The sequence below is a fragment of the Lonchura striata genome, chromosome 18, assembly GCF_050655825.1.
Source record: "Lonchura striata isolate lonStrDom1 chromosome 18, ASM5065582v1, whole genome shotgun sequence".
NCBI lineage: Eukaryota > Metazoa > Chordata > Aves > Passeriformes > Estrildidae > Lonchura > Lonchura striata.
The window spans coordinates 13,481,575-13,505,847 of NC_140720.1; the positions used below are offsets into that span (position 1 = coordinate 13,481,575).

Below are 24,273 nucleotides of genomic sequence, written 5' to 3' on the forward strand. Positions count from 1 at the left end.
CCACTTAATCACCTACAGTGCACACTCCCAGGCCCACTTTTGAAATAATTATTTTCCACAAGTCAAGCAAAATGGAGGTTTTTATCTCTTTCAAACACAACTAGAGAGATATTGAGTTTGGAAGTGACCTCTGAAAGTGTCCAGCCCAATCTCCTCCTCAAAGCTGGGTAACTTCCAAGTTAGACCAGGTTGCTCAGAGCCTTGTCTCTCCAAATTTTGAAGCTTTCCAAACACAGTTGGGAAACTCATTTCCACTAATTACACCCTAAAGCAGTGAAGAGTTTTCTCATTTGTACAGATACAAATTCTTCACTGCAATTTCTACAGCTGCTTGTGCCCAAAGTGTGAGCCTCTGGCACAGCCTGGCCCCAGGCTTTCTACAGCCACTCATTAGGCAGGGGAAGGCTGTACTAAGACCCACCCTTGGGCTTCTCCAGGAAAAAAAATTAAATTCAATCGAGGTCCTTTAGCCTTTCCCTCTGCCCTGAGCATTCCAGCAGTGAGTCCTTTCCAGCAAGTGCCCACTGGAACGCGGTGCTTGGAAATTACAATTTGACTGACTTCCCGCTAATGGGCAAAATTCAATTTGAAAGCACAAGGACCCCAGTTTCATCTTTTCTCCATTTGCTGCTTCATTTATTATTGATTCCATCACAATGGATTAATAGGATATTAATTATAGATTAAACCATATGTGGCTGTGGCTTTTAACTGGTTTTTAAATAAACAAGACTTAAAAGAGGAGTCTTAACATGTACAACTAGACATACCATGAAAGTGAAAAAAAGCTCAACAAGTTGAAGTATGATTACATATTTCAGTGTTTGAATTTTCCACCAAGAGGTTTCTGACTGCTCAACACCAAGAGCAGGCATACTGAATTATTCACATCCAGAATTTATTTTAAGACTTTGGGCTGCGTTTAATTGAACTGGAAGTCAATACCACACTCCATTTCTGGAATAGAGTCATCACCTTTAGAGCTAAAAGAATCAACAAACCCAAAACTTATTAAGAAGACAAATTGAACTGAATTGCTGTTTTTATTTCAAGATAATCAAAAAGTACCCAACAGTTTAAAGTCTGGGCTTCCAAGCTAATAACGAAGGTGATCTATAAATCCATCCAAATAGTCATATATTGAGAAGCCACCTGAAAATTCTCAGCACTGAATGATTACTAATAAAGTACAGGTAATTAAGAAAATACCACACAAGTTTTTAAAGTAGGCATTGTCTTGACTCTTTAAACAGAAATAACTGTTCAGATATTTGTTTTATAAAGTCTTTTCTAGGATTACTTTTAAAAAGTGTTATTTTAACACTTTGCCATTACTAAGGGTATAGGAAAAGTTATCATGGATACACTGAAAAAGAGTGATCCAGTATAAACTAGATTATAATTATTTTCTTATAATCCTAAACAGGGATAATTTTCTCAAAGGGTAATTTGTTAATGTAGGTGCTCGTTTACCTTACATGAGGGACCACTTTGTGCTCCTGTCAGAGATTTTAGCTTTAACGTGGCATTTGTAAACCCTTCTCCATTGTTTGCAATAGGAGTATCTGGTTTTCTCTATTGATGGGAGAGTGGTGATGAAAAAAAATGATTAATGGAACACAAAGCCCAGCTCCTCTAGCACATTTTTAGGACATTTTTGATGCCCTTCTGCTGGCAGCTGACCACAGCCTGAGAGAAACCACCCCAGCCAGAACATAGCATCACCTCCTACAGGGCCATGTCCATACCCATTGTGGTGGGATGGATTCCTCCTCCTCCCTGCTTTGAAACTAAGTCCTCATATGGCTAATTTACCATAAATTTACATTCAATTATGCTTGGCCATTACTAGTCAAGGCACTTCTAGAGGTTACCCAAAAAGCAATTGCCCTTTAAAGAGTGGCAGTTTTTCCTCTGGGGACTGAATCCCGACCTCCTATGTGTTCCCCTTAATTCCCTGTATCCTTTGCAATTGATTTTTGTGGCCCAAAGATCAATCTTTGCATAGCACGTCCTCCACACAGAGACTGGGAGGGCTCGAGGCACGCTTGACCTCTAATGCCATAAGGAACAAAACACAGGCAGATTTTTAAACAAGCAATTAGAATTTTGAGCACTGGGCATTCTCTTCACAAGGATTTGGGTGTTTTTTCAGGTGTGCCATCACTGTCTACACAGTGACACCTAACAGGATGGAAAACACTCCAAAGTGCAAGATCCATCTATCTCTGTTCTCTGATCTCTTAAGATTCAAAAGCAAAGATCTATGCAGCACCAGAAGTGATGAAATATTGCTGTAGCCTCATGTTAATTCAAGTTGGCCAATAAAACACTTGTAGCAAATTGTAAGCAAAGGCTGGAAATACAATCTAGCTATAAATTACTGGCTCCCTCATGGGAAACCTCGGTTACAGATTTCCCTGCTCATGTTTTAGCAAGTGCATAAGAAGTATGTAAAGCTGTTGGTTGATATTCCTTACAGGAACAGTGCTGACCTGCCTCAGAAGGGTCTGGAACAAACCTGCCTGCGTCAAAAAATGATCCTATGACAGCAGAATATTGATGACGACAACAGGAACATTCCTGAACCACCAGCAGCAAACACAAACGGGGTAATAAACACATGACACCCTCTGAAATGGTGTTCAGCTCGTTCTCACTCACAGAGCTGACATCATGAGAAGCTGGGCGTTTTTAACCCTGTATTCACAGCAGTTTCTCTAAGGTTATTTGAGAGTTTAGAGTGAAAAGAGTGTGCTGAAGTTGTTCCACTACAGCAAATTTTGCTGCAAACGTAAAGGATTCTATTAACAACCTGAAGCTGATCTCACTCCTCCCCTGCATTATTACGCCACAGAAAAGGGTGTTCACAGTATATCACAGATTTTCAAAGGTTCTCCTTTCAGCAGCCAGGATCTCTTTTCTTTCCATACCAACCACACAACACTGGTACCCATCAGCAGCAAAAACAGTTAGGTTACCTTACAATCCTGGCAATGTGCTGTGGTTAATTAAAACTACCTATCTCAAAATCGAAATTTTCCATTGCATTCTCCTCTTTTCTTAAAGGGCAAAATATTGAAACCAGTAAGAAGAAGAGAAAAAACCAGAAACCCAAACAAAACCTACAGAATTTCAATGCAGCAGCCCTGCACAGGCTGCAGGGCTGAGAAAGCACTTGGCCTGCAGGCAGGAGTGTAGGCAGCAGTTACTGTAGAAACCGAGCTCTTCCCTGCTTTTCTCTGAGCAAAAGAAAGACACAAAAGAGCTGGAAAACAGCGATCGATGGGAAGCAGCTTATAAAGCTGCTTGTCACATCTGCTGCAGGAAAACCAGACACTAATTCATTAAAACTGCTCATGTAATGCCTCTGGAATTTGAGGCTCCCCAGCCTGTGAATACAAAAGAAACTCCGCCTATGGAAACACTGCATTTTCGGGTGTTTAGCATCTCTGTACACAAAAGCTGTATGCAGAGCCAGGTTGTGTGGTCTCAATCTCTACATTTCCTACTAAACTATAAAAACAATTCAAAATTTGTCCAAAAGCTGGAGTGCCTCTACCTTTGCCAAATTGCAAACAGTCCCAACAAAGCCTACATACATTACTCTACAACACAACAGCTTCCTGCTTAAAAAACACAAACAAAATACTTGCACTAGGAAAACAGAAGTCAATTGTAATTTTTTCTTCCTTCCAGATAACTGCAATTAACCATAAATATGCAGGCTCCAACTTTCTCAGTGACAGTAAACGCCATTCCAAAACTTCCCAAAAAGCCCAGGATTTCCAGCCACAGCTGAACCAAACCCACCCCACCTTTTACCACCAAGTTGGCTGCTTAGATGTGCCTGGCACCTCAGTCTCAGTCACAGGGTACTTGTGGGGGTGCAAAAGTTCATATGGAAACACTGAGGTTCTAATAATATCAATCAATGTTAAATAAAAGCTATCAGCAAAGCAAAGCAAACTGCTGGGAGCCAAACAGACAGTTCCTGGCATCTCACATTCCTTACAATTAAAGTAGTAGGAGGAGTACAGTGAACAAGTGCTGTCATGATGTGTTTTGACGCAAGCATAACCATAAAAAAAGCACTTATGACTCATACGTTACTTTAGTAACAAAAGCCTTCATTTATTACCTCATCAGAGATGCCCAAATTTCCTAATCATTACCAAGAGAGCAGCTACCCACTGAGGCAGGGCTGCACCATGATTATTCCCCATTCAAGGAAGCAAAGTTTATTTTAGATGGGCTCTTCAAGGCAGAACTCTGCTTCCAAGAGCAGCACAACCCTTTATTTGACAGAAATCCATGACTAACTCAGGCCATTGAAGAATGACAAAAACTGCTTCCTACCAACTTGAACTTTGAGTAGACAGCAGTGTTTAATTTCCCCCCTAAATCTGCCTGTCTGGTCAAAGAACAGGCTTTTTTCAGCCTCCTCTCACATAGCTATGGGCATTAATTAAATTTCACAGTTGCTTACCTAAAGATGTCTGATGGTCAAGGGCCATTCCATATTTGCTTCACTGTGGTTATACTGCTGGGCTGGGAATCTTAACAGAAATCAAGATTTTTGTATTATATTCTGAGACTTTTTTTATAAACCAAGCATGCTCTCAGGAATGTATGTTCTAACAACTTTCCAATTTTCCTTCTATTTGCAAATTCCTAAAACTTTTCTCCTGAATGTGCAGACTCTCTAGAATAATGTTCTATGCACTGACTGCTCCACAGCGTGACATAAATTTAGGTTCCTTTGTCACTTGTGTGGACACTCAAGAACCAATCAAGACACCAAAAAGTCTGAAAAGCCACAAAGTAAAGAAACTAATCACAACAAGCACATTGTCATTGGAAAATATCCTTCAAGAAGCACTCCTCCTGAGCTGTTCTGAGACCATGCCAAGTTCTCAAATTGTGGCCTGTGTAAAGGGCAGCAGGAAAAGCACAAAAGGATAAAAGCAAATAAAAACAACAGATGTGATTTAACCAGCCAGAGAGTCACACAAATAGAAATCTGTCCAGGAATAAAAAAAGTAGACTCAATAAAAGTTTTCATGAGAACACAGGCCAATCATTGTCATGTACTGAAGGAACAGCAGCACAGAGGAGGAAAGGCCAGCACGGCCACACGAGCTAAACTTGGACCCATGTTTGCCATCTGTCTCTAGGGTGAGTGAAAATGGGCAGACACTTCATGATGCCTTTGACACAGCAAGGAAAAACCTGAAGTGGTTTGAGTCAGGGCTAAGGATGGCTGGGTTGCACTGGTTTAAAGGAAATTTAGGTGCACACACACACACACAGACTCCTACTCACACCTCTTCAACATTAAGCAGAATGAAACCCACTCCAAACAACATCTACTGAAGAAATGAACAATACAAACCAAGATTCCTGAAGCCCAGGTTCCTACCAGGCTCCCTGCAATAAAAGCCTGACCTGGGGGATGTTTCATGGGATACAGGGATGTGACAGCTCTGTGCTCCAAACAGGGCAGGCTCTCCCTGGCCTCCTGCACCAGCTCTGGTCCCAGCCACCAGAACTGCAGTTCCCTGCTTCCAGGAGCCACTGGTACCTCCACTGATTCAGCAGGAAACCACTCAAGTTGAAATGTAGAAGTCTGGTGATGCTTCAATAAGTTAAAGCCATCTCTAAGTCTAATCTTGATACAAAAAGACATAATGAGACCTGAATTTAAAAGCTGTGCTGTATTATATCACACAAGACAACACTCCCAATATGCAACTGTTCTAACCATTCTCTTTCAAAGCTTGAGATTTAAACTAATATAGAAAGATAAGCTTCCAAAACTAATTTCTGTGCTACTTTCAAGGTCTTAACTATAACTAAGCCACTGCTGTCCCTTTCATTAGGAAACACTGACATACTGCACACAGGTCAGCTCAGAAGATCAGTGGGTTTTGAACTCTGAGGCACACCAAAGTTTGGGTACAGCAGCATTCACATGAGAACAGTGTATGTAAGAAATCTGAAGGACAAGGAAAATCAGCACCAACAGTCTTCAAAAAGAGGGAGTAGGGAGGGAGTCAGAGAGTTCACCCTGCACACCAAGTAATCCCCTTCAAACCCAAGGGACTGGGTTTAAAAGACAAGGCAAAGCTCTTCCCTGACAAAAACTGCTGGAAAAGAGCACCGAAATTTCATCATCTGCCTGCCCATTAAGTATTATTCCCATTTCCAAAAACAGATTAAACGGATTTGTGACTTGGCCAAGCCGTTTTGGCAAAGTGTGCAAGAGAGTTGGGAACAGAACATATCTTTCCCAACACTCAATCTTTGTTTAAACATCTTTGATCATCCCCCAGTTCTTCCTTTTTCTACAACCACTTTAAGAGGCAAAGCATCAGGTGAGCGACAGGCCTCCAGGAAAAGGGAGATTAGTTCATTAAATAAGACAGAAGTGCCTCAATCAGTTTGCTGCACAAAGGGAGCTGTTTAAGGAGCACAGAAGTGGCTGAGAAGCCTACACAGCAAAAAATAACACACACACACACATATATCTTGAGCCATATATCACATTCTTCCAGAGCTAAAAGAACTTTCATTTCATCAGTACTTTACTATTACACCATGAAAACTGCTTATTAAATGCATACATTCTAATTAAAATCTCTACAGTTAAATAGTGAAGGGTTTGAGGACGCTAAACAACACAAACTTCATTTCCTATGTGTCTGTGAGAAGCAAGACTTTTTCTCCCTTATTGAACAGAAGAAAATTAAAGCAATATTTCAACTAATTAAAAAAATAAAGAACAAAAAGCTAAAATTTCTGTCTAAATACTAAACAGTATGTGGAGGGAAAGGATTCTTCATTTGCTTTCTTTTAGTACCACGGAATTCCTCATTTCAGGTGACAAAGAGCTGCCAGGTTACTACAAGTGTTACTCATTCCTGTAACTTGTCCTGTGCAGAACCACCCAAAAACATCCCTGCAATGCATGCCTGGAGGTGTTCAACAATAAGGGCACATCCTACCCCTGGTGACACTAAAGGACTCACTTTCATTTTGTTTATTTGTGTTTTATCTACTGTTTTAAAATAACCATACTCCTACCAGGCCTTTTACCAACAGAATGAAATTGAAAAATCTTCCACTGGCTAGAAACACCTTTTTTTTTTTTTTTTTTCAATAATCAAACTGTTTTAGTGATAAAAGCACTATTTTCACTTTTTATTTCTTGTCCTGAGTAAATCAAGGACACTGCTGTACACTCTTCAGCCTGGTTGACTCTAACTGCATTCCTGCAGGGTTGGAATCCACAATGACCAGATCAATCCCGCACAACAAAGAACATGGATGGAGGGTGATGACAAAAGCATCTCCTTAGGTTGTGTGAACCAAACCCAATCTGACTTTTCTAAGAATAAATCAACCATGTCTTGAGAGCAGCTTCTTTTGGTTTAGCTTCAAATCCCAACCTTTTTTAATTGTTATTTTTTTGTGATTTAGCTCTTCCTGACCTTGGAATTTTCTAAAAACAGAGTATCTAAAACAAAAAAATTGTCCTGGTACATAATACACTGTTTCACTCTGCTTTAAGCTCTGGTCATTCTGCCAGACATGCCAGAGCAACTTTGTAGGCAGTAACTTGCACAGTATCAATTTAAGACTTCTAGAATAAAAAATTAATATTGAGCTGATTTTTCCTTGCAGCACACAAATTCATGTAAGTTTATAGTTTAATTTATAAACTAATTAATTTATAAATTAAGTTTATAAAATGATTGAAATGCTGAAAAAAATGAGCTGCAATCAACTCCAGGAAGGTTCTTAGGCACGGGAAGATCCTGCCAAACTGCTCCAACAATTAAACTTGCTGGATGAGCAGAAATTTGCACAGCTTTCCTACACAGATATAGATAAAGCAAGGTGTCTTACTTTCACCCTCTTGGAAAACCAAATGACATTTGTCCAAATCAGGCTTCCCCATTTTATCAACTGAGCATCTTCCCTCAATGGAACTGTCAAAATAGTCAGAGAACAAAAAATCCTCCAAATTATCAATTATCAGCTCCCCACACACCTGTAAGCTGGCTCCTCCCTTTAGCAGAATACCATTGGCTGTTAAAGTTATATTTCTGTTATACGCAAATATTGATTGCTACAAATTCATAATTTGTTTTGTCGTTAAATCCCAACCCAGGATTGCATATTTAACAATTTCAGCAGTCACAAGATTAGTTCAAAATTCCCCTGCACAATCTCCTTGTCTGGCAAAGCTGAAGAGATGGAAATGAGTCCAATGCACATGCTGCTGCACAGAGAGAACTGCAAACACTAATTTCCACAGCACTTAAATTAACATGTTTCCATTTACACTTAAGAACCAACTGATATTTGAAAGATTTCGATTTTCAGAAAGATGTGAACTGGTGAAATGAAATGTTAGTCCCTAGTTAGAGAAAGTGTTTCGTATTTTTCTGTATGTGTACAGCACTATACTACACTTCTGTCAATAATGACAAAAAAACTTCTATCCTGAGAATATTTGTATTTTTTAATCTCTATGTCAGTATAGGAAGCATCACAAAAAAGTGGCATTTCCCATTATAACCAAGGTAATCCCAAAATTAAACTTACCATAAATACTAAAGTAAATAGCAGCAAATAGTACTACAGATGTGGAGTAAACATCCCTTGTTTTTAACTCATATATCTAATAATTTTATAATCTTAGTGTCCTAGGGTTACCAAGACACTTAGAAATATCCATCTGGAAAAGTAAAAGATTAATATTCTAAATCCTATAAAGGAAAAGCAAAACAAAAATGGAGATGATAATTAAAATATGAATCCAAGAGACATTTTAACAATTCTGGAGAGCATGACCGTGGCCTAGCCAGCATTTTAATAATATGTACACCTTCCCAGTGCACAACAACATACAGACTTTAAGTCAGAAAAGCTAAAAACTAAGATGACAACTTAGATGATTAAAACCATTACATATAAACCTGCAATTTTTCAACATCCTTTCTCAAAATAAGAAATCATCAGGATTTTTTTACAAATTGCTCATTAAATGTTAACTTTAATGCACAAGTTTGTTTATTATGTTTTTTACAGAGTCAAAAACATGCACTAGTTATTTTTAAACTACCACTCCTTTAATCATCACCAGGAATCACATCAGGAAGACCTTATGAGCACTAATTATTTCATTTATATCTTTCACTCAGTTTTGCTCACTCTCCTGAGTAAACACCAATCAGTTTATATGAAAGTGCCAGAATTAGTGGCTTTCCCCCAAGAACTGCAAAGGTAACAGGACACGACACCCTCACCTCACAGAGAGAGCTTGAAAGATAACAAGAAACTTTGTGTTTTGTTTTCTGAGGGAGATGAAGAATTCAAAGTTTAACAGAGACTACAGAAACTGCTTATCAAATATCTGTGTTTGAAGATACATCTGTGCTGAAGAGCAAAATGAGAACCATCAACCACACAAGTAGTTTAGACCTCCTAAATATAGCACCAGCACGGCTTTGTTGTTTTTCCAGTCCAGCTTCATTGTCCACAGTGGTCTCCTTTGTTTTTCCTACTCCAGGGTTTGTGGCTCACATCTGTGACTGTGAACCCACGAGCAGAAGCACCAAGGATCTCTCCTGCCTGGGAAGGAGGTGGCCAGGAACACTTCTGCTTGTTAAAGCTCTCAGTGATACCAAGCAAACCAGCACCAAGTGACCCAGCAAAACAAGGTTTTGTAAGAAAATATTCTTTGTGGTTAGTGTGAGAACCTGCCTACAGGGGATCTAGTGCTGCCAGAGCCACATAAGGAGTGCTCCAGGCTCACCCTGGAGGAAAGGAGGGTTGGGGGACCTGCAGCCAGGTGGGGTCAGGCTCTGCCCTCAGGGAAGGAGGGACAGGACAAGAGGAAATGGCCACAAGTTGTGCCATGGGAGGTTTAAGTTGGATATGAGGAAAAATTTCTTCACAGAAAGAGTGGTCAGTCCCCAGCACAGGCTGCTGAGGACAGTGGTGGAGTCACCATCCCTGGAGAGATTTCAATGACATGTGGTTGTGGCACTTGGGGATATGGGTTAGTGGTGACCTTTGCAATGCTGGGTCAATGGTTGGACTCAATGACCTTGAAGATCATTTCCAACTACAAAATTCTATGATTCAATGAAATGCTAATAAAACCATGTTATCAACCTTATATTAGTATCTTCCCATCTGGTAATGGAAAAAGTTGCACTCCTGACTTGACAGAAAACTAATCCCAAGCCTCTCCCCTTCTCTTCCCAGGGATTGTTTTTCAGGCCCACCAGTAAACTAATCTGGCTTGAGCACACAACGTGAACACCAGAGCTCTCACACAGGACAGGACAGGACAGAACAGTTCTTTCAGCTCTAACTCCCAAGGAGTTTGTTTTAACTAACCTAGAAACCAAAGGGTTAGTTACAGTCTATCTGCAGGGTCTGAATTTTATTGCAAAATATGGTTAAAACAAGAAGAAAGTGCAGTTTTAATGAACCTGTGCTACTGTAGAGCTCTAATGTGAATGTTTAAAAAAAAGGCTTCTATAAACAGGAACGATGAAAAGAATACTTTTAGTTACTGCAAATGCTTGAAAAATCAAGTTTCCCAGCATACTTAAAATGAGAAGCAAAAGTCTTGTGTAACAGTGTATCCTTTAACTCAATGCACTTCCAGGAGAAAACTGAATTTAAAATAATAATCTATATAAAGAAGTATGCAATGCTAAGCTTGTTACCTACAGTGCACACAAATAACTATGAGATGATTCATTCTGAAAAGCTCACCAAGTCCAATTAATTTTGTGTCAAGCCTGATCCCATCCAAGAGGTATCACTCCCTAAAATGTTATGAAATACACAGCAAAGATGCAGTATATTTGTATGTACATTAAAGTTTTATCTACTGTTGCTCTCCAAAGCTCCCAGCCCATCAGTCTGGGTTGGTGCTCACTCATTTTGTAGCAGAATTCACAGCACAGAGCTGCTACAAATGAAGAGTCACAAGCAGTCTGGAAACTCAAGCTGTCATCAAAAATCAGTTTAAAATCAGAAAAGGCCTATGGAGTGTCTGCTTCACATCATTTATCTAACCAAAGATGACAAGGGATGAGGGAAAAACCCTGCCATTTCACAGATGTGAAACATAACATTGAAAAATTGACACAGAGAAGAGGTATCACAGCTAACTAATGCATATAGATCAAGTTCCAAAAGATTAAGTGCAAGGTCATTTTATCTCTCAATTACAAGTTGAAAATAATCAGACTGGTCTCCACAGTTTCAATGGCCTTACCACAGGAATTACCTGGGATGGCATCCTAAGAGAATGAGCACAAACAACATAATAGTGAGGATGGTGGTAAACACAGCAAAGAACTTCAAAAATACAGAATCAACAGCAAGAGTAGAAATAAAGATTAAAAAAAAAAAAACAACAACAACAAACTAAAAAGGAAACAAAAGGCTCAGCGCTTGATACTGACAGAGGGGAGAAAACCTCTCAAAAATAAATAGCTTGTAACAAAAAGTAAGTAATTCATGGCCTAGGCTGAAGTGGGGGCATGTGCTGGTCATATGTTCAGCGTATGTTACTGGCACCATCACCAGCATGTTCCATGTTGTAATAGCTGAAACATTTAGAGTTGAAATGTGCTGCCTTCAGGGACGACATGATCTGGGCAGCCCTGACGAAACACACACCACTCCACACGAACACAGGCTAATTTTGGCTCACAGGTTATTTCTCCATACTCCAAACAATGCTTTGCTTGGCACTAACTCACTTCAAGAGCTTATATTAAATATAACCAGTGGTAGCGTGAAGCAACCTTTAGAAGCAGCAGGCTCCGTTTATCTAAGATTACAGAAAATGACTACTGTGGTGTCTGTGGCTCCTCGAGGCCACTCTGTGCTGGATCCAGGCACACACTTTAACTGCTCAGCACCTCTGAAGCTGTGCACAGCTCCCCTGTGCACACAGCACCTCAAACACAGCAATGCACAACACGCCACCCATGGCCCAGGTGACAATGAAATGCAATGGTGATGTTTTAAAACTCCAAGATACGGAGGGGGTAAAAATTTAATTCAGATGAAGTTCAAATATGTGACTTCAAACACCTGCTGGCTGCAGCTCTGCTTCCCACTCCGGGCAAAGCTGCACAAGAATGCTGCTTCTGCTGCTGCCACACATCCCACCCTCTCTGCTGCCCAAATCAGACCCTTCTGCACCCAATATTAGATCCATTCACTTCCTTTTAATACCTATCATGTAGTATTTTCCTTTTAAATACCCCAGAGTGATTGCTCTTTCCTTTGTATTTTTGTATTAAATCATTACCTGCACAAGTCAAATCCCGTCTCCTTTTAGAACATCTTTAAGAGGGTTATTCTAATGACTTAAAGATGGTGTGAACCATCACAAGTATCTAAGGACCTTTCGGATTTAAAAATAAAAGTCTCCCTCATTCAGTGAAGAACTTGATAAGTCCAGCGCATTACTCTGTGTCAGACACTGTCAGCATGTTCTCAGTCAGCAATTTATATTTACTACAAAACATCCCTAGGAAAACATAGGGCAGTTGTACATATTCCCTTCTTTACCTCTCCTGGGGAAAGCTGGAACAAGCAGCTCCCATAAAAACAAAACAGTCACAAGAAGGACAAAACTGTGCTGGTGAAACACACCCAGAAACCAACGCCTGTTTCCCTAAGCAGAGCCCAGGGATGAAGTGTAATGTCACTGCAACAGGCTCCTAACCCCCCTGGGCCTTACCTACATTCATCTGAGAGTAATTAACCCTAAACTACTTAGACCTTCCAGATAAGGAATTTTACTGGGAGAACAAAAAAACCACCAAACGCTGTAATATCAAATGTTGTTGCAAAAAGAACAAGTTGCAGAAATAAGAGTTTCCCTGGGGATGAGGCACACCAACACCTTTCAGTAAAAGAATGGAATCAGACTCTGAGTAGTATGAGAATTACCAAAAACACACCCTGCCTCCCAAAGAGACCTGGATCACACATTCCTACACTGCCATCTTCCAGGTTCACTTCCACAACACCAAGATTTTTCTTTTCTCATTTCAAAAGCTGTGGAAAAGCCGGATTTTTACAACCAACATTTTTGATTAAACCATCTTACTCAGTTTTCTTCTCCCTGTAGTCAAAATCGCACTCTCCCACACTATGGTTATTTTGTATTCTATGTAACCATGCTTTCAAGCTCTTCAGATCAAGCTCAGTTATTTTATGGCACACTTTTCAGCAACACTGCAGCTAACTCAAAGAATGCACATAGACAAATACAAATAATCTTTCCTTCAGCTATTATTAAACCAAAATAACTTTAAAACACTACCCCCAAACTTAAAACTTTTACAGATTTTTATTTTATCCTTCTGGCTGAGGGTTGAATTATTTACATTCAGATGCTTCTTTGACTCTTTTTTGTAAAGCTTGCATGCTTCTTTTCTTTACAGGCTTCAAACCACCCAGTTTGCTGATAGCCCTAGATAAGAGTGAATAACCTCACGTAAGAATCTTGAGTACTTACTAGTCCACAGCAGACCAAACTTATTTATAGCTAAGTAGCAAGCTGGGGTTAGTGATCTCTTCCAGGCTCAACAATCTTCCAACCTCAGAATAACCACCCCATAAAACAAGCAGGGCTATTTCACTACTGACAGGAAAGTCAACATCTGTGTACAAGGGTGTGCTGGCAGATGAGTGCTCTGGCTGCCTGCACTGCAGGAGACAGCAAAAGCCATTCACAACAGGCCAAAATTCATGAAGGAAAATTTAAAATCTTCATCAGGAGTTGCTTTGAATTTACCTTGAATGTTTAAACAGAGAAAGGTGGAAGGATCTGAGCTCTCTTCCCAGCTGTGATTGAGGTTTTTAATTTTATCTTGTGAAGGTTTAACAATTAGTGCCAATTTTTTCTGAGGTAATATTCCTTATATCCTATGATGCAGTTAAGGAAAAATTACTATATGAGAAAACAGCATCTTAGGCCACCAAAAAATCTCAAAAAAGAAAACTGAAGAAGAAATAAAGAAAACAGAGTATTTTTTAAAGTTCTAACAGAATTCTGGCAGAATCTGAGTTCCAATGACGTTTCGTTACAAAAAGGGTGACTATTCATAGACTAGTCGCATTTCTTAGATGGGTAGACCAATACCAGGAAAAAGTTTTAAAAACAAAGGCTTGAATTTCAATTTAAGAGGATAAACAAACAACTGAACTTCTGTGGTTTTTACCTATTGCATCTCTTTCCGGTGCTGCCACACGCGCCTGTCACATGAATATTTTAACTGAAACACTGTGGTTTCCAGGTCCAAAATGTTTCTGCCAATTATCAATATCTAGAAAGCTGAATAATACTGTACCCAGCCACAAACTGTAGAGCCCACCCTACCCTGAGACTTTAGCCCTGCATTCATCTCAGAACCTGCATTCCCAGCAGAGGGGAATCACCTCAAACTGCTGCATTTGCTCTTCCACCCCGATGCAGCTGCAGAAGTGCTGCCAGGATCTTGATGGTATCACTGAGAGGAGGGCTGCATGAGAATGCATTTCATCATTCTATGAGAATCTTACCACCCAACCTAGTAATTTTAATAAAGTTACTTCAGAATATATTGCACACTCTTCAAAGCAGGATTTTTATAGCATTTGAACAAGTCAGTGTTTGCTTTGCAGCCCCTAACACTACTAAAGGCAAAAATACTCAGTAATATGAAAGGGCAGACAGGACCAAACCACCAACCCCCTCTACCTGATAAAAAAACCTCCCGAGTCAGACCACACCAGCTTTGGCTGGTTTCCCCAAAGTAAGTGTATTGAGCGATGCCCATGTCAGGCAGATCAGACAGAAACACCTCTAGACCCTTACGTGAGCCTAACCCAGCCACACCCAGGACATTCACACACCTAAGGAAAGAAAACAACTCACTTCCTTGAACGCCTCTTTGCTTAATGCATTATTTACTGCTTTCATCTGTGGAAGTGATAAACAGGGTTTTGATTGATGATCATTTAAGTAACATACTCCTACTAACCTCTGTCAGCATCCAAATCCACCAAACACTGCACAGAAATGAAGGGTGGTATTTGTGATCATCTGCTCCTCCTGCAAGGGATGGTTTTTCTGGAATGCTGCACCTCATCAGCCCTGGAAGAAGGCTCAGAGTGAAGGTGAGCAGGCAGTTCCATCAGAGCAGGAAGCTCATGCACAGCTACTTCCAAGCCTGTTACCCAAGTAGTTTTGGAAAGCTGGATCAACTCCACTGACTGAATTACTACAAGCATGTTTCCCTTTGATGGCACTCTGGATTTGCTGTCCTGCATAAAGAAGCAAAAGCTCTCTCCAAATCACACCTTTGTTTGAGATGTTTCTACAACCTATCAAGCTGAGTCCCTCAAAAGACACCACAGAAAATCCAAATCACATGTGAACTACCTGCATTATCAACTTCAGGAAATATCACAGAATATCCTGAGTTGGAAGGGACCCACACAGATCAGAGTCCAGCTCCTGGCCCTGCACGTGGCAACCCCAACAATCCCATCGTGTGCCTGAGAGCATTTATCCTCTTTACCATCATTTTTACTTAAAGAATCCATTTCCTCTGATTCAAATTTAAACTTATCCCCACAGAGAATTTCACGTGAATAAATTCACCCTTCTCTTCTCTAAGCCTTATTCATTTAAAAATCTTGTTTCTCTGACTCCCTCATTGCTCTGCAGGCCTTCTTCACTTGCCTAGAAAGGTCAGAAGATTGCAGAATCACCAAGGCGGGAAATTCCTTTCTGTAAGAGCCAGCTTCCATCATTTATCCTTCCCAACTAGTTCCCTTGTGTGTTGACTGCACTGACTGTAAGCAATGGAAATATAGATAATAATATGTAAAATATACAATTATATATGTTTTGTGTATATATAATTGTATTGTATATATAAAAATTACATAATATATAATATATATCTAATACTAGAGAAGTGTATAAACTACGTGTCTAGGCCTTGTCTGCTCAAGTTATATTCTGCCTAGAATACCCAAATATGTCCAGAGGACAATACAAAGTGATAAATGAATTATTTCCTCTATTCTCAGTATTAAAAAACAACTAAGAGAACATCAAAACAAACAAACAAAAGCTAGCTAATTATATCTTCATAAACAATCAGATTTTTACCTTACAGGTAATAAAACATGTACTTTACACTGTGCTAAGACACCAACATTTCAGCTACAGCTTTTTGAGGAAACTGATGCTTCAAAGGAAGCATCTACTTTTTCCCAGCTGTGACAGGGGAAAAAAGGAAGCCAGGAAGGAAAGGGGTAGGAAAAATACCTGCTCCCATACTGGAATACATCAGTGAAAATCAGAATTTAAAAGTAACTTCTATCAATACATTATATCATCTACAAAATTTCTGAAGCAGAACCATACATTTAATTTTCATTTAAGTAACCGAAAAACTTGAATTTAAGTTCACTATGAGATGTAAAGACCTTTTCCATTATACAGCAGCCTGATTTCTTATCAACACAAGAATTAAGTGGTTTATACCCCATGAGCTGCATCTAATACTTAAAGAACAAAAACTTTCACAGAATCACTTTATATTACACAAAAATCATCTCTCAAACTGTACAGTCTCCTTCAAGATGAATAGTGTGACATAGTGAGCAAAAGCAACAACATCAGTGTGAGAACACTACTGGCAAGTGCAAATAAACAAACATCCACTGGACCTTTGATGCTTTAGAAGTAATTTTAATTTCAAACCAAGACAAATATTGACTCTTTGTTAAGACACATAATAAAATGGTCTCTTGCTATAAGCCCATGACAGTTTATTAAAAAAGACTTGCAGAAGAAGTAAAGAAGCTTCAGCTTTACCCTAAGCCATGACATGTCACCCAGCCATACCTGCTCTGCACCAGGGCTGACTACAGCAAGAGTTATTTTTTTGTTTATCAGAGGAAGATGGTGAGATAGATACCCCACCACTCTTGAAAACAACACAGCTTCATTCAAACCTTGACAATTTAGTTTACAGCCTCTGCTTTCACACTCATTAGAGAGCCTTTAGTACTTTCATTCAGCCCCATAAAAACCGACCTACACCAACCCAGCCACCTCACACTCCTTTGGAATAAAACAAACACTGAACCCCTCATGTCCCCCACTCCTTGGGACTTCTTCCAGCCTTCAAATCTTTCTAGCAATCCTCTACTTAAATCCTTGCAGTTTTGCAAGATCCTTTAACAGATTTGATTCCAGAACGAAGTGAAGCTCCAGCAGCAGCTGCCACTTCCCAGTTTCCACAGTCATCACACCAGTGCCTTGACACATCATCTCAGAACAGGCATCTCATGATCCCTCTGCACTCATGGCTTTCACTCTACTGCCACTTTTCAGAACAGTTTTCCACCCTATAGTTCTGCCCTGTGTACTTTTCCAGGTGATATCATTTTGAGGTTTTTAAAATGGATTCATTCTACTTTTTTTGTCCTCATTATTTATGAGGACAATGTTTACAACACTGTAAATATTTATCAGTAAGTGCATTCACTCCAGATCACCACAAAAAAATCCAGCAGTTATCAGGTATTTCTAATAATGATTTAGCACTAAACTGCACATTATTCTAACCAGCCCATGCATTCCGTAAATTCTGCTGTTGGGAATACAGACATTTTTTTCAATATGGGATTGTAGGTACATGAAGCACTTAATATAGTTATAGCTATCCCCATCCCCAGAGAATCCACATGGACAACAAGGTGCTGAGCAGTCTGATCCAACACTGAAATAAATCACTTCTGCTTTCAGCAAGGCTTTGGCTGGAGCTTCCTTGTGTTATTCTTAAAGTTAAGCCTTAAACCAGCACTGAATTAAAATTAATTCCAGTCAAGTTTATACTAATTTAGTTCCACTTCATAACACCCCGATAATGACAGGACTCTGGCATTTTTACTTTGCTGCTCTGGCTCTCCAAACTCTCAATTCCATGCACATCCTTATTCACAGGAGCTTCACTGCTGAGGTCAACAGAAATGTTTGGATCAGCATGGACAGAACTGTTTGCCAATTTTCTCATGGTTTTCATCTCATTTGGTGCACATGGACAAACACAAAGGTGGCGTGTTCATATCAATATTTATTAAGACACTCTGAAATTTCAAATACTGTACATTTTCCTCCCACCAGTACTCCAGCACACACAGACCATGCTTTGTCCAAGCTCCTGCTTGGCAATACCTGAGAGGACAGAGCAGCATGTGCAGGGGCTGCAGCAGAATCCCACACAGCTGTGAAGAACCAGACTCCAGCCACGCACAGACCTTCTCATGCCCTACAAAAAAATGATGTGTCAAAAAATTTACACCAGCTCTGCAAGCACTCACTGAGTGTAACTCACTGCAGCCTCAGCTCCCTTCAGTGATCAAACAGCAGTGTGGGAATCTAAACTGGAGAATGGAATTATTTATTTCCTATACCATCCAATGTGGAATAGCTGCAGAATAAATATGGTTCCTCCCCTCCAACTGCTTTATCTAGGTCAGAAAACTCCTTAAAGGCAGGAAGTCGCAGGAAACAAATGTCACTACACATCAACTTTTTATCATGAAAACAAGCAAGGCAGCAGATAAACCCAGCACCTTCCCAGGATTTCAGCACAGACAGCAGCTTATTAGTGAACTCTTGTGAAAACTCCTTATAACTGCAAAAGCCATGGCCTCACACCACATGACAAATACATGGTTTTCTTTGAAATTATATTTTTCTCTGTGTATTTTACATAATTTTATAAAAGTTAATGGGACTTGAGATGTCTTGAAGAGTTGCTGCAATTACTGAAAAATACAGCAAATGAGAAGCATCATCTTATTTTGAATAGCTCAGGCATGACTGTAAAAAAACCTTCTGCTTTGTCCATGACAATTGTACACGCTGAAAAAAATTAAAAGAAAAACCCAACAGCAGCAGAACTCCTCCAGAGCTGAATTAGTCTCTAAAACACATCCCTCTTCAAGAAGGAATAATATTTGTAAGTGCCCTTACCTAATTATGAGCAATTTAATAACGTACATTTAGTTTGAAAAGACAGGGTAAAAGATTAGCTTATTTTCTTTATTAGCTCATTTAACTTACTATTTTTGCTATTAAGTCTATCATCCTACTCCAACATGGCACCTTGGTATTTTGATTTAATCAATGCAAAAAATTATTTAATTTGCCTATTTCCTACCTCATTATTATAACAGAAGTAAGAATCTCAAAACTCTCTTTCAACTGCAGATTCTTGGAACAGACAGTTTTAATACTGACTTTGCACCTTTAAACCAAAATTACACTAATCTTGCTTCCGTCATAGAAATTTACAGGAAATTCAGACTATAAAGATGATTTTCCAGTTTGTAGTATTTCATGGAACTACACAAAAAATCTACTTCCTCCTACAGCTAACTATAGATGTAAGAACATTTGTAGGATCAGTAGAATTGGGTAAGGATGTTTCATATACATATCCATCATAACAACAGAAAAAGCATATCGAGTGCAAATTAATCCAAATATAAACTGTTTAAGCTTAACCTCAATTACCTGATTAGCATCTGACAATTTGCAACACTGCTTTATTAACAAAAAAAAAATCACTCAGAAGGTGTGTGTAATTGAGAGGCAAATATGAAAAAAAGAGATGACAGAAACAACTGTAACACAAATTATTACTATAGAAACTTCCCGCTCATCTCTATTTTCATTTCAAATCATATGTGCTCTACCTTCCTCCTACGCTCCTTTTCAATCAGATCTGCTAAAGTGAGAACACTGCTTCTACTGAGCTTGACATTTGCAAATCTTACTTTAAAGTAGCCAAAAACCCACCTATAAACACAGCCCCGTTGACCTTATTAGTCCCTATGGCACAGGACCGGTAAATAAAAGTTTCTGGAGTCTGTCAAGTCACAGCCAAGTCCAATGTTCCTTCGTTTCATGCTCTGAGATAATTTGTAATTGATAGATTTAATACAGCAGGTATGGAGCTCCAAATACACCTCTGAACACAAATCCCAAGGTGTCCCAGCTTTCAGGCAGCTGTCGCCCTGGGGAGCTGCTGCTCTGTCAGAAGTGGTGTCAAGGAAGGGAGAAAGCAGGTGCCCACAGGGCCTGAGGGACTCACAGCATGCTGTCAGGACAGACTGCAAGAATATATTAACACCAACTCCTTCAAGCATGTGTTTTGTTTGATTGCTCAAAGTATCTAACAGTTCTATTCATAAGAAAACCTTTAGAAAATAAATCATAACTCAAACTCAAGTAATGTATGTTCTTCCTTAGCTACCATGGAACGCTACCCAAGGAAATGTTATGATCCTTTCACCTCCACTCTTAAGCCAAACTGCAGATGTTTCCAGTAAGAAATTTCCATGGAGGACATGTAGTCACAGCTCCAACCACACAGACATCACAACTTTGCCCATAATTGAAATAACTGCAATTAGATGACAGAAAAAAGTGCACTGATATATTTGAGGCTCTTGACAATCTGTTTCCTGGGCAGGTAACACTGAGCACAATAAACTTTTCCAAATAATTGACTCAGGGAATAGATACACTTGGTCATTGCTCAGAATCGACCTGTTTTCATCAGCAGGAGAATTTCTACTGCTTAAAGGCAGCAATAAGCCCAGTTTGTAGCCCCAGACTACAAGACCAAGCTAAAACTATTGATTGAGCCCTCTGTATCACCAGGAGGAAAAGCAGAAGAATACAAATTAAATTTTAGTTTTCAGCTACATATGTTTAATTTAGGATTAGTCAGTAAATGTTAAGCTAAAGTAAAATGTATTTGATGTCATTTACTGTAAGAGCACCCACACTTAGTAATGTAAAGAAGTCTGCAGAATGAATGACAGAATGGGAGAGTTATTTACTGTCTCTTACTATAAAAGAGCTTCAGTTGGATCAAATGAAATTATCAGGCATCAATTTCCAAAAACTTGGCAAAAAGAGGTATTTTTCCCAACATGGGTTCCAATTACTTTGCAGAATTCACTACCCAAAGACACTGTGGATAAAAGAGGTTTACCCAAACTCAAGTACTAGAAGAGAAAGAAGAATTGCAAACAGTAAATTATTTTATCTCAAAAAGAACTGAACTCTGACTTTGGAATAAAAAGAAAAACCAAGGGAAACACAACCATTTCTATTAATCAATTTTTATGCTCTTTCCTGGGCATCTGCTACTGACCACTCCTGAAGGCAGGTCATGGACTAAATGCATCTGTGATCTGACTTAAAAATGCTGTTCCTATGTTCATGGTATCTTGCTTATGAATTATAAATTACTTCCACAAAAGCAAAACCAAAACTAATGACTAAAATACAAAATCTATGTGTTTGTCAAAATGAGTAAGACTGCCTCAGAACAGTTAAGTCCAAAATGTCCAGAGTTCTTTGAATTCAAAGGCCAACACACAAAGCACATCCGAGAAACCCAAAAATCAAAACAAAACAAAAGCAGTCCTTCAGAGCAGTTGTACCCAGAAGTCTGTCTGTTTTTCCAGCTGTATCAGTTACATCTGTCTGGAATCCTGCCTCTCCAAAAGCTGTACACAACAGCTCCGACAGCAACCGCTGCTCTGCCCAGCACAAAAGGTATTCTTCCAGCCAAGTACCTCAAAAGCAAATATTGATGTTATGATTTACCTAGCAATATATCCAATCAATGCTTTCACTGAAGGCAGGGGAAATTCCACAGGCAGCAAATGAAAGCAATTAAAAAACATGAACTTTACGAACCGGAGAGGGACAGTCTGTGCATCTCAAAGGCAGCTGTAGAAAAATAATTGCACTGCTTTCATTTGGGTGTCTTGAGCAGGAGTCTCTGCAACCTCTTTCTTCCCATGTGGGCCATGACATTGACAGGAGAGCTCCTTGCTGGACACACTCAAAAATGGCTCTTTTCTCCCCACCCCCACTTGATTCATCTCACAAGACGACAGCTGGTTTGTACATACACAAGTAGGGATGGGAGTCTGTCAAGAACTGCAAAAACAAAAACACACTTCCCACTGCTATTACCTCCTGCTTGATAACTTCAACATTTGAATTGCCAGTGAGGCTTCCAGGGAGGCATTAAAAATAGCAACCAGAACACTTATCTTAAGGCACAGTAATTCCATGTTTCATGACATTTCTATCTGCAGAAAAAAGATGCCTTTATTACAGGTAAGTGTACACACTAACATTAATAATTAAATTTCCCCAGATGTTTAAAATTTGTGTTTTGCAGGAGACTACCAAGGTGTATTTCTGTTTTTTCCTTCCAAAACCAGGGAGTTCAGTAACATTATTAATGCAGTCAAATTTAAACATTGTGCTCAAACAAAAAAAAAAAAAAAAAGGCCAAGGACACTGGAACTACATACAATTATTAGTGACAAGCAAACAAGACATTTCAAGTCTGTAAGAGTATTGCACTTGGCACCTTTGTAAGTCACTATTAATCAGACAAAACAGAGATGGACCCCCCATTCTTGGTTTCCAGGATCACTTAAAAACAAACAGAAGGAACAGGCCACCCTGAATTTTTTAAAACTTCACCTGCCATTAAAATTCTAATGATTGTGTAGTCATAGGCAAAGCATATTCATTACTGGCAACAGAGTAGGATTAAAGAACAACAAAAATAGATCTGGTGATTACTTGAGCTGGAGGCTGGCAATCATCAATCTTGAGCTCACACCAAAACTACTTTCTTTCCCATCACACCTCAACCATTAATTAATGTTGACATTATATGTAGTAAGTAAGTTTGACTCTTAAAATCCAGGAGGCCACCTTCAGTGTGACCAGTTAAATCTACAACAAAACTCAAGAACAGGACTACAAACAATATTAGTCATCAGCAAGCCACAGTAAGCACTTCCTAGAGGAGACAGTACCTTGAATTTGCCTGGAGACTACTGTTCAAAAAAAAAAAGCTTTGCAAATAATGAAACTACTATTTCCCCATTCACCCCCAGTGAGACTTGTGTTTTAGAAACAGGTTTATTTTTAATAAAGCAACAAAACAGCAGTTGCTATTAAACACCAGTGTAACTCTGGGGTTGTAGACTCTTCCTGCCCTTCAAGGTGATGCTCACCCCCTGCATGGCTCCGGCTCCAGGCCAGGGGCACCTTGTATTTACTGGCCTACACCTCCAACCTGTAACCAGGATTTACCACTTCCACCAGCTCTGGGAACTGAGGGCTGTGTGTGCACAGCCCAAGGAACGGTGTCACCTCTGAACACGGCAAATGCCAGTTCCTGCACCACCACCCACGTTCACCGCTGAAGAAATTTTAACTACATACAACTTTTCATCATTGTTCCATAAAAAAGTGAGACAAAAAATCCTTCTGAATCTTCTTTCCACTTGAAAAGTGACATTGATGGAAAGAACCAGAATAAATTACAAATCAGTGGTCAGCATGAAGAAGTACTTCTCTTTTTCTCAAGTCTTAAACATTTAAAAGAATGTTACTGACTTAATTACTCCAACTAATTCTAGGCTGTTTGAAATGAACACAGATCATGCACAACTGTGCTTACAAATAGTATATTATACTGCAGTGCTTACAAAGAAAAAAATTATTTGATCTACATTTCATAAATGTGTTAGACTAAAACACAGATTAACCACATGCCAAATAATTATTAAAAGCAGAAAGCAAAAATAGAACTGACAGTTAAAGGTCAAACAAGTCCTTCAACTATATTCAGGACTACACACTGGCACTGTTAAAGTCGTTCAGAATGAGCATTTCCTAGAAAGCAGCAAGGTAAGACAATTTGATTTTCACACAGAAACCAGGTAAGAAACTAATATCAGGCCGACACAGCAGAAAATACACACCATCAGCGTCTTAAACACAGTTTAAAGGCTCATAGGGCATTAAGACTGTGTCACTGATGGCATGTGCTTTATAAAGCTACAGCACTCGTAACGTTTGAGGTATTTCTTAGTCAAGGCAGCTAAAATACACTAAACCAAAACACTTTCACTTTTCCTACATGTGACTCTTCAGAGCACAGATCATTTATTTACACTTCAACACAGCCTGAAATGTCGGGGGCAGGCCTCACGTATTGCCCTAGAAAATCATTTTGCACAGACAGCTAATGTTTGCTAATGGCAAAGGAATGTATTACCGTTTAAAACCTCTTAATACATTTGTTGTCACGT

The 24,273-nt window shown here is 39.4% G+C and overlaps 1 protein-coding gene across 1 annotated transcript in view; it reads right to left on the reverse strand.

The window, feature by feature from the left end:
• The window catches only part of FOXK2 (forkhead box K2), a 42,527-nt gene that overhangs the window by 17,431 nt on the left and 823 nt on the right, over positions 1-24,273 (reverse strand). The gene's annotated exons all lie outside the window — the stretch shown is intronic.